Source organism: Megalobrama amblycephala, linkage group LG6, assembly GCF_018812025.1.
Source record: "Megalobrama amblycephala isolate DHTTF-2021 linkage group LG6, ASM1881202v1, whole genome shotgun sequence".
NCBI lineage: Eukaryota > Metazoa > Chordata > Actinopteri > Cypriniformes > Xenocyprididae > Megalobrama > Megalobrama amblycephala.
This window is the reverse complement of record NC_063049.1, coordinates 26859080-26870510: the sequence shown is the minus strand read 5'-3', so window position 1 is coordinate 26870510 and position 11431 is coordinate 26859080.

The window sequence follows — 11431 nt, the reverse complement described above, 5'->3', positions numbered from 1 at the left end:
TGGCATTGCTATGGCCTGCTTGTGGCTCAGATCTGATAGGAGCGGTCATCATACCCAGATCATCATACCTCATGTGGCAGATGTAAGCCGGATCTGGGCCGTCACAAAGTTGCTATCTACATACTATATATTTTTTAACAGTTGTGAAGTACGTTTCAAACCAAGTGTAGTACCTACTATACAGTATGTGATTTAAAACACAAGAGTCTTGCTAGCTGTAATAATTTCTCCCCACAAGTAGGCTACTGTGATTGGCTGAGATTTAGCCACACAAAACTCTAGTCTGTTTGATTTAATAAAAACTGCTAGCAAACCGCATTCATCCAGCATCCACCTGTAATGGCTTTACTATTATTATGCCCATAAATATGATAAAAAGTGCTCCCCAAAATAGCCCTGCTGCTGCTACAAAGAGCAGCTAATTTATTAAACCAATGCAGCATGTTAGCAGAATAATTGCACATAAGTGCATGTGTGAACACTGTCGAAGCTTTTACGGCATCAGATAAGCCGTGCATCACCAATAACACATTAACTTTGCTTTCGCTCATGTCATTAATATCTATTGAATGAGTGTGTGTGTGTGTGTGTTTGTGACCCTAAGTTATATGGACCAAATGTCCCCATAAGTATAGTTTTTTTTTTTTTTTTGGTCTTCATGAGGAAAACAGCTTATAAATCATACAGAATTATGTCTTTTGAAAATGTAAAAAAGCAGAACGTTTTCTGTGAGGGTTGCATTCATAGGGTGAGAGGATAGAATATACAGTTTGTACATTAGAAAAATAATTTTGTTTATGGAAAGTCCCCGTTTCTTCTAATCAATTATATTATATTATATTATATTATATTATATTATATTATATTATATTATATTATATTATATTATATTATGTGTGTATATACAGTACATACACAAACACACACACACACACACACACAAACAAACAATTGAAACACTTTGTCTGCTCTGAGTATTTAATAGATAGTTCTCATCTTTTCATGTGAAGATACAGCAGTTAAATATATGAAACAAACATTCCTCGCTATAGTACTGCTAACGTGGGGTTGACGAAGGTCGCTGTAATTTGCAGAAGCTGTGTAATTAGCTGGCAGGCAAGCTCCATTTCGATCACATCCTCTGGGAACACGTTAATGTAGCACGCCACCAACTGCCACGTACAGATAGTAGAGCGTGATTAAACTCTCAAGCCACGCCATGTTATATTCACTGGAGATATTTCTGATCCGCGGCCTGCAGTTATGTCCTCAAAATGCAGTTAAAACAGAGGGAGAGGAATAGACAAAAAGAGAGAGAGAGTGAGAAGAAACACAAGCAGAAATGGAACATCAGGAAGATTGACAGCAGATTAAAACGAAGCAATTTATGGAACTATGTAAGAGAAAAAACTGACGGAATTGTCTGGACACACAAAGAAAGTAACACAATGCAAATAAAGAAACACAAAAAGGCTATTCGGAGGATTTAAAAGGTCAAGGTTTGGCTAGTTAGCATAGCCACATTAGCTTCTGCTGGTAGATGCCAAAACTTCACACTGTGGGAGCAAAAAGCATGTCTCTCCATTAAAGCGTGTTTCTCCGCTAATAACAAGGATTTCTGAATTCTACATTTAGCCTATTTGTAGAATTCAGAAAGCCTTGTTATTAAAGCAGGAACACACCAAGCCGACGGTCGGCCGACTAAGTTTTCTCAATGTGTTCCGCACCGTCGGCTGAAGTTGGTCCTTGTCAGCTTTTTTTTGGCCGATTCGACATGTTGAATCGGTGTCGGAGCTTGTCGGTCCATCGGGCCATCTGATCATTCTGATTGGCTGTTCAGCTTCTGCCACCTGCTGGCACGGAAAGGCATTTCATCTTACGCAGGCGCAGAACGGACGTGCTACTTGCCAGTCGGCTGTCGAGTGTCGACAGAGTGGCCACTCAACTGAGACTACCTTGTGTCACGGTAAATCACGGAAACAAACAGACAGATCCAGGTGCAGGGTAGTTTAATGGGTAATCCAAAATCGTGAGTCCAGAAACAGGCAAGGGTCAAAATCCAAAAGGCAGTCAAACAGAGAACAGGAAAACAAACAACGAAACTGGTAAACTGACCTGAAAACTCCAGGACAAAGGCAGAAACAAACAGGGTATAAATAGACAGACACTGATGAGGGAACAAAACAGCTGGGTGCAATGACATGAGATAATGAGTCTGGGAAGTGCGTTATGGGTAATGAAGTTCAGACACAGTTCAGATTGGAGTGCCCTCTAGTGGCAGACAAGGGCACTCCCAGTAATGATCATGACACCTTGCTCTCAGTCACTAAAGCCCTGAGACTGGCACGAGCGACTTCAAAATCATCAGTACTCATCTTGCTGGATCTGTCTGCTGCTTTTGACACCGTTAATCTCGGGAACTGCACTCCAGTGGTTCAAGTCTTACCTCTCAGGTAGGTCCTTCAGGGTATCTTGGAGAGGTGAGGTGTCCAAGTTACATCATCTTGCTACTGGGGTACCTCAGGGCTCAGTGCTTGGACCACTTCTCTTCTCCATCTACATGTCATCACTAGGATCTGTCATTCAGGATCATGGTTTCTCCTATCACTGTTATGCTGATGACACACAACTCTACCTCTCATTCCAACCAGATGATCCGACGGTTGCTGGTCGTATTGCAGGCTGCCTGACAGCCATTTCTGCCTGGATGAAGGACCACCACCTTCAACTCAAACTTGCAAAAACGGAACTGCTGGTGGTCAGTGCCAATCCAACACTTCGTCATAACCTTTCAATTCAACTTGGGTCGTCAACCATTACTCCTTCTAGGACAGCCAGGAACCTTGGAGTGGTGATGGATGATTGTTTAAGCTTTACAGATCATGTTGCTACAACGGCCCGGTCCTGCAGATTTGCCTTGTACAACATCAGGAAGATTAGACCCTTCCTATCGGAGCATTCCACACAAATTCTTGTCCAAGCTCTTGTTCTATCCAGACTGGACTATTGTAATGCTCTTTTGGCTGGACTTCCAGCATGCACTGTCAAGCCTCTTCAACTGATCCAGAATGCTGCAGCAAGACTGGTCTTCAACAAGCCGAAGAGAGCGCACGTCACTCCTCTCTTCATCAGTCTGCATTGGCTGCCAGTAGCTGCTCGCATCCAATTCAAGGCTCTGATGTTTGCCTACAGAACGACGGCTTGTGGTGCCATCACAAAGGGGCACAAAATCACTCTCACAAACCTCCTCCGGGTCTGTTCCTGGCTGGTGGAATGACCTGCCACGCTCTATCCGAGCAGCTGAATCTTTAGCCACTTTCAAAAAAATGCTGAAGACGTATCTTTTTCGTCAGCACTTGACCCAGTAATAGTAGCACTTACCTTGATTTCTATTTTCATTCCATCTATTTGTGTATTAATTAAAAAAATTTAAAAAATAAAATAAAATAAAAATCCTTGCTACGAGCACTTTACTGTCATAACTGTGACTTCACACAGCACTTACATACTGTTGTTCTCATGTTGATTTGATTGATTCTACTGTTCTCATTTGTAAGTCGCTTTGGATAAAAGCGTCTGTTAAATGACTAAATGTAAATGTAAATGTGTCGGTTTGGTGCGTCAGGCCAACTTTGGACCCAGACGCTGCTGACGTGAGCCAACCCCACAGTCTGCTTTCGTCGCCACTAGTTCGTCAGCATTGGCTTGGTGTGTTCCTGCCTTTAGTGACAGTGGTGGCTGTGAACTACAGCCAGTCACTTATTGCTCATGCTCGCACTTGTGCACACACACATACAAGAGACTGTACGTGATTCAAGGCCTCGATACACTCACAGCTTTTGTTCTTCACAAAAAGAAGTTGGAAATAACAGCTATATACTGTTAATGAACATCCAGATGCCATCCACGCTGCTGAGAGCAATGTTTAGATGTAAATATGTGCTGTGCGCATTCCTTTCAATAACAAAATAAACACATAAATAACAGCGATGAGAAAACAGTAGTTAAGAAAGCATCTGATCATAGATATCATGGATATGTTTGCACAAGCACCGCAATTAACCGACATCATGTCAACAGATGAGGTAATTCAAATTACACTTATAAAGTATATTTGAGACTACAGACTATATAGATCTGGCTATGTGAGACTAGTTTGAATTAACCCCTTTTCTTTGCATGGCACATTGACATTACAGTACTGAATGGCTCTTTCGGCATCATTGTAAGCATTAATTTCATGAGTCATTGAACGGAAGACAGGCTCTCAGGAGTGTACGTAAACATCACATCCTTTTTATTTTCCTGCCAAATACGTCCCGAGTCCTTCACATTAAAATAAGTCTACAGGCTTTCATAGACAACCTAGGAAGTCGGGAAGGTCTTTTTTTTAAATTTCATTACAAGCTGCTCACACATTGGCAATAAAAATGCGAGTAATACATTAAAAATCTTACACATAGCTTCAGTCATTCATTTGATGCATTTGGCAGGTGTTTTATCCAAAGAGACTTACATTGCACTCAGTTTACTATTAAATGTGTTCCCTTGGATTTCAATTAATGATTTTGGCATTGTTGGCACCGTCCTCAACTACATTTGTTAAAAAGCAACATGAAAGCATGAAATGAGCTTCATAATTTTCTAAGGTTTGGGACTGTCCTTTAGACAAAAAACAAACATCAAGGACATCACATAAAAAACAAGTGATGGCAACATAATACATAGAGTTAAAAGCCAGGGTGAAAATAAATTTTAGCTCTCTTTTTAAAATATTAAGCTGTTCAAAAATAATCTTGTCTAGACCTGAGCGTCCATGAGCAAAACTGATTTCAGGTGTCCTCCACCAGCTGACCAAGTGCCATTGAGATAAATAGGAATGCTAGCAGATAGTATTTCTCCAGATATTATAGACCTCCTTGGGGGGTCTGTCACTGATTGGTCCATTATAATGTGAAACATTTTTAGAGAAAAGAACTCTCTCACCAGCAGAGGTCAAAGGTCAAATCAGTTGGCTCTAGAGGTACCCAGAGGTCACAGAGCATGCCTCTGGTCATTTAACCAAACACAACCACATGACTAAACAAGCAAAAGAGCACTATAACATATCACTGAGTTAATCTGAATGAATACATTTCACATCAAACCTCTGTTCCAGTCTACATCAAACCTCTGATTTCTGTTCCAGTCTACACTAGCTAAAATCCATTGCTACTGTGGCTTTTTGAACATGGTATTAGACATGATGACCATGAAAGTACCACTGTATTCTTTAAAGTATTTTTTGATCAACATGAATATACAATGGATAGAGACTATCCAAATTGTTCAGTATAATGGTATATTTTTGTCTTTCTTTTATTGTCCTGTCTAATCAGTGTTGTTAGTGTTGTTTTAAGTAAAACTAAAAAGTCATGTTTGTTACCTGAAATAAAGCTGAAATAATATATTTAATGAAAAATTTAAACTTGGCAACTAACTGTAATCAAAGTTTAAGTACTAAAATTACTGAAACTAAATTTAAAAATAAGTTAAAGCTAAACTGAAAGAAAAAAAAAATAACAAAATTTGAACTAAAATGAAAATGAAAACTGAAAATATAATAAAATAACAGCTAATTCAAAATATTAATAAATACCATAATAGTATATAAATAATATAAAATATAAATGCAATAAAACATAATGGCATTCATATACACAAAAAAACTTGAATATACCAGCATGTTTTTAACATGATGTAAAATATGGTGCAGCTTACAAAAACCTTGCAAAACTGATATTTGTGAATTAATAATTCATAATATTTGTAAACAATATACCTTCTATGTTGAAAAAATATATTAAAAAACTGAAAATAATGACTCTAGATTTCTACGTTTTTTAATTTTAATTAGATTTTTCTTTTTCTTTATCTTTTATATGTTTCTTTATCTGTCATTGGCCAAATAGCATTTGTTATATCAAACATCAAACCAAGGTACAACCACAGTACTTTTTGTAAGGGTCTAAGGGCCAAGATTGTGAGTTATGGCCAATCACTATGTATGAGAACTGACCACACATTTTGTCTGCCCCATCCAGGGTGGGCAACAGCTGCCAATCATCCCCTATCCCCATCACAAAACCGGTCTTGAAGAGCAGCTGAGAAAAAATGTGCGAGAGCGCGAAAGAGACGGCAATCTTAATCCCTTCATCTCGTTGTGATGTGGCGCGACCTTGTCCTACAAATAGATTTGATGATAGGGGCTTTCCATAATAACCTGAAATAAAGGGCCCCTCATATCAGCTGGTGTTGAAAAGCCAAAGTCTGGGAGACCATCTGAGCTTAAGCTAACGCTCCTAGCGCCTGTGCTAATATAATTACAGCTAGTCCAGACGGGGCACACGGGTCAGCCCGCTAACCCAAGGAATGGCTCTGATCCTGGGCTAAGTGGGGTCTTCTCCCCCTTTGGGTTCTTATGTAGGTTGTCACTTCTCAATTTAAGCCTGGGCCTAAATGACCTTCGCACTGAAAAGTGTAATGAGAGATATTATGTGCTTTAGGAACGCGAAATATGAACTAGCCAGGGGACTCTCTGCCAGACTGACCTCTGAACCGCTGGGATTATTCCCGTGAGGGTTCGGGGAAGCATGGGGAGATGGAAAGCGTGTCTTAGCATTTGTGTGGCATGGGGTGATGGGTACAGAGCAGAAAAAGAAGGATTTAAACAAATACTAGGAAACATTTGTAAACTTGAAAAAGCAATAAGCACATTAGTGATGTTTGTCTACAGCAATCTGTTTAAACCAGCAGTCAGACGAAAACAAAACACATTTCCTTTGCTACATGCCACAGAAGCAGTGAATCTGAAACTAAGAACACACATTAGCACTCAAACTCAAACTATAAACAACTTACTGAGATGTTCTCAAAGGTATTGAGAAATCATAACTAATTATAAAGAGTGTCCATTACATCATTGTATTTAGGTCTAGTTTTGTTGAGTCGAGCATTGTAATCACAGAAATCTCTGATGCGCTCATGAATGCAAAGGCCAATCAGAAGTCTTGGAATTAGTCTACTGGCTTGTTGCTAATGATAATTGATCCTAAGAAAGTTATATGTTATCTGATTTATAAAACTTGTTTTTGCTTCTGTTAGCAGTAATACATATGAATGAGTGTTGAAGAAACATCACCTCAACACTCAAAACGCTTTAGATTTAGATTATATATATATATATATATATATATATTGATGTAGTATGATACTTGATCATAACACTTTACAAAAGTACACTGCTAAATTAGGGGTGTTTCAGCCCAAAGTGTGGCACAGACACATTCAGGCCGCACCCTGAGGGTAATGAACGCACAATCACTGTAGAGCCAACCCTGTTCTGAAAACACATGGGGTCCTTCAAGCGGTCCAGACACCTTCCCCTAATGTCACAAAGAGCTGACATGAAAGGCCTGCCCTGATTATAGCCTGCAGGAAAATCGATCCTGGCTAAAATGAGCCATGGAAGAAGAAAAGAGAGAGAAAAAGAGAGTGAGACAGAAAGAAAGAGTAGAAAGGGAAACCACATATTCTCACTGACTTTGATGTATTTGAGAGATATTGTGTGATGTTCACAAACACATAATTATTGATCGGAAATCTTTTGAGAGAACCATGCCAGCTGAGAAACTGAGAAATGTTGAGGTAAACATTTTCTTTGAAGGATAAAGGCTGCGCGCGCACAGACAAGCAATGTCTGATTCATGTATTACTTTACTGAAAAAGATCTTTTAAAAAAATCAGTTGAACTGGTTCACAAAACTACTCGGAATTACTTGTTGACAAATCAGACTGAATTTGTCAGAGTGATCCTCAGTCAATGACTCAGTAGTTCATTAAACAGAGGACAGTCTGTTTTGGACATGACCAAAATTAGATATAATATTTGGGGTTTAATTTAACTGAATAATAATGAACATGACGCAACAAACTGAACTGGTAGGCTGCACAATGAAAATACAAACAAACAGCCTAAAGATAACTGGAAAAAGAATAAAAATAACAAAATGTGTCTACATATGGCAAAATTAGAACAGTTTAGAGATTTTAAAGCAGTTCATTTAAACAGTTTGAAAGAACTGATTCACAAAAACAAATCTTCCCATCACTAACACACACATCATTATCAAGAAACTTGGCATCAAACTTGTGCTCCTATAAATGCATAAGCATGCAATCACAGAAGCAGGGAGTTGTGCTAGGAATTGGATGTGACCCTTCAATCACCTCCGCATTTATCTCCAAATTTCCTCTCTCGCTCTCAGTCGCATACGTTTCACTCTCGTACATAAACTCTTCCCACCCACCAATTACGATCAATCTTTCTCCATTCCCTATAGCGAGGTGTGAGCTCGCATTCAGGTTTGTTTGTATGCAAGCTGCTCTGATCGATTGCCTGTTTACCAGCCACTGGGAAGCAAATCCTCCACGAGCAATGAACACAGGAGCCTCGCTGAGACTCAGGATGAAGGGTCAGATGGCAGTTAGTCTCACGCAGCCAGACTTTTGACTATGGGCATGGCCCAATTTGTAGCTTATTCTGGCCCAAAAAATTCCAAGAAATGCGTAGACAAGAAAGGTCTGTGTCACCAACACATAAAGCAACATTAATCAAATGACTGACAAAGCAATCACAGTCTGTTTTGTTTTTACTGCCATTTAGGTGAAGGATTATTTGAAATAAATGTTCAAAAGTTTGAGGTAGGTAAGATTTTTTAATATTTTTAAAAGAAGTCTTATGCTTACAAGTCTGCATTTATTTGATTAAAAGTACAGTAAAAACAATAATACCGTGAAATATTATTACAATTTAATATGACTGTTTTCTATTGTGATATATTTTAAAATGTAATTTATTCCTGTGATGGCAAAGCTGAATTTCAGCATCATTACTCCAGTATTCAGCGTCACATGATCCTTCAGAAATCATTCTAATATGCTGATTTGATGATCAAGAATCATTTCTTATTATTATCAATGTTGAAAACAGTTGTGCTGCTAAATATTTTGGTGGAAACTGTGATACTTTGATGAATATAAAGTTCAAAAGAACAGCATTTATTACAAATAGAAATAAAATTTTCAAAAAGTCTTCATTGTCACTTTTGATCATTTTTTGTCTTTGCTGAATAAAAGCATGAATTTCTTTCAAAAAGAAAGAAATGTATACTTTTACTGTAGTCTTAATGTAGTGTAGGTATGACAATAATGATAATAATAATTCAAACGATTATCAAATTCAAATCAATGAAAGCAGTTTTGGTTCACAAGAGTAAATTTACAGAAATGTAAAGAAACAGATGTGTATCTCTCAGTTGCAACTTTATACCTTACAATTACATACTTGATTCCTTTTAATTCTAATTATTTGTTGTAATTGCAACTATTTTTCAAAATAATGATCCTAAATCACACAACTGAGACTTTATTTATTTTGATTATGACTTTATATCTCACAAAGTGAAATTAATGTGTAACACTATAAGCAAGAATCCATAGGTATTTGCTGACTGTCTTACGAAATCTTCATTTCACTCAGTAATGAAGCCTTCCTTTGACAGAAAAAGTACCTATCATCCCCCTCTGTACCATCCCTCCTTAAAATGAGCTGTGCGTATATCTTAGGGTGCTAACATATAATAAAGACCAACCCTTATCATTTCTTTCCCCTCACTTAAGTATTCTATCATGCTAAGCAAATATATCTTGGAACTGTGTCAATTTGACATGTCCTTTTCAATATAAAGTCTACAGAACAAATCATTTCTACAAAGACTAGCTTTACTCAATGTGTTGAACACACACACACACACACACACACACACACACAGGTTAGGTAGGTGGTGTCTGTCATTTCGCAGAAACTTCCTTCCTCCTGCTGGAATCGAATGGTAATAAAGGTCTAGCGGCGGCCACACGTATCCATCCTTCTATTCCCCAATCAGTGGGGCACAGGAAATGGACAACCTCTCACTGACTAGCAGCGTAATTACAAGCAACACGGCTCAGTGTAGGAGGGTTAAATACCGGTGTCTATATTTGAGGGGAAATAACATTCCTGGCCCTACTGACTGTGTGGGTAAGCAGAGTTCTCATCATAAACGTAATTTTCATTTTGATGTTTCTGAAGATATGTAGAAGGGTTATTTTCACAGAGCAATTTAGGGCTAATCTTGGTTTAAAAGATGGATGGGACCAAATACATCAGATCATAAAGGTCTTCTTAGTTTAACAACCCATCATTCCATCCGTCATCTATCCATCCATCATCAATGATATTGCAAAGTATGCAAACCATAATGCATAAGTACATAAGCCATCATCGAATCTGAGTGGGTTGCTTTGATAAATTCAGGACTCATGGAAATGGATGGAAATAAACGCATACGGGGCATCAATGCACACGGCGTGACTCTGGCCCATGGCTTGTTTGCCAATCCTATTTCATTTCATTTCTTCATCATTTCATTTCTATCATGCCTCAATCCCGACTGCATGCAGGAGGTTGAAAGGAAGGAGGAAAAAGTCACTATCAGAGAAAATGACAGGAGATAAAAAGGGCAGGGATGGTGAAGATTACCCATGATTACCCGGGTGAACGCTACCGTGGGAGAGAGGGAAGCGGGGGCATGGAGAGTCAGAGAGAAAAGGAAAGAGCGAGAGAAGGAGAACGGAAATGCGGGCAAGCTACTAAAAGCCTCTTCATGTGATAAAAGGAAGAAATGCTTCCGTTTGCTCTTGATCTTTCTAAATAACCGAACAACACTGTGCTTCATATCAGGCCATCATAACAGCACCAGACAAATGAGCTTCGCTGAGAGCTCATATCCGATTCTCACAATTACATTTACTGTTTAGGACTTTTTTTCCTCATTTTTTGTAATGACAGTGACATGTTTTTCTACAGGAAATTACCCACCACCATCCAATGTGAGCATTACACCAGCTTCCTTCAGCCGCTCTGTATTAATTCTCATCATGTTCATTTGACGGTGATTGTGAAACGTTTTTTCCTCCTCGCACTGATTTTCCACATCTTGCATAGTGAAATGTCACGTTTGTAGTGAAGATGGAGATGGTGATTCCAGGCTGACCAGAGATCAGTCTCGGTCACGCCTCTTTCAACTCAATCCGCCAAAGAAAATAAATACAGCTGGTTCTGCGTCAGCAGCCTGTAATAACACAATAAGAGGAAAGGGACGTGAGTTTGGACAACTCCAGATACACGCACTTACACACACACAAAGATGACATTTATGGTATGGATGGACTGCTGTGGAGCAAGCTATACACTTTGCCTGTTGTCCTCTCCAAAAATGGTATGAAAAATAAGAAAAGGAAAGTGCTATTGGGTAGTCACCGGGAGGACTGCCAGCGCCGCTCCACAACA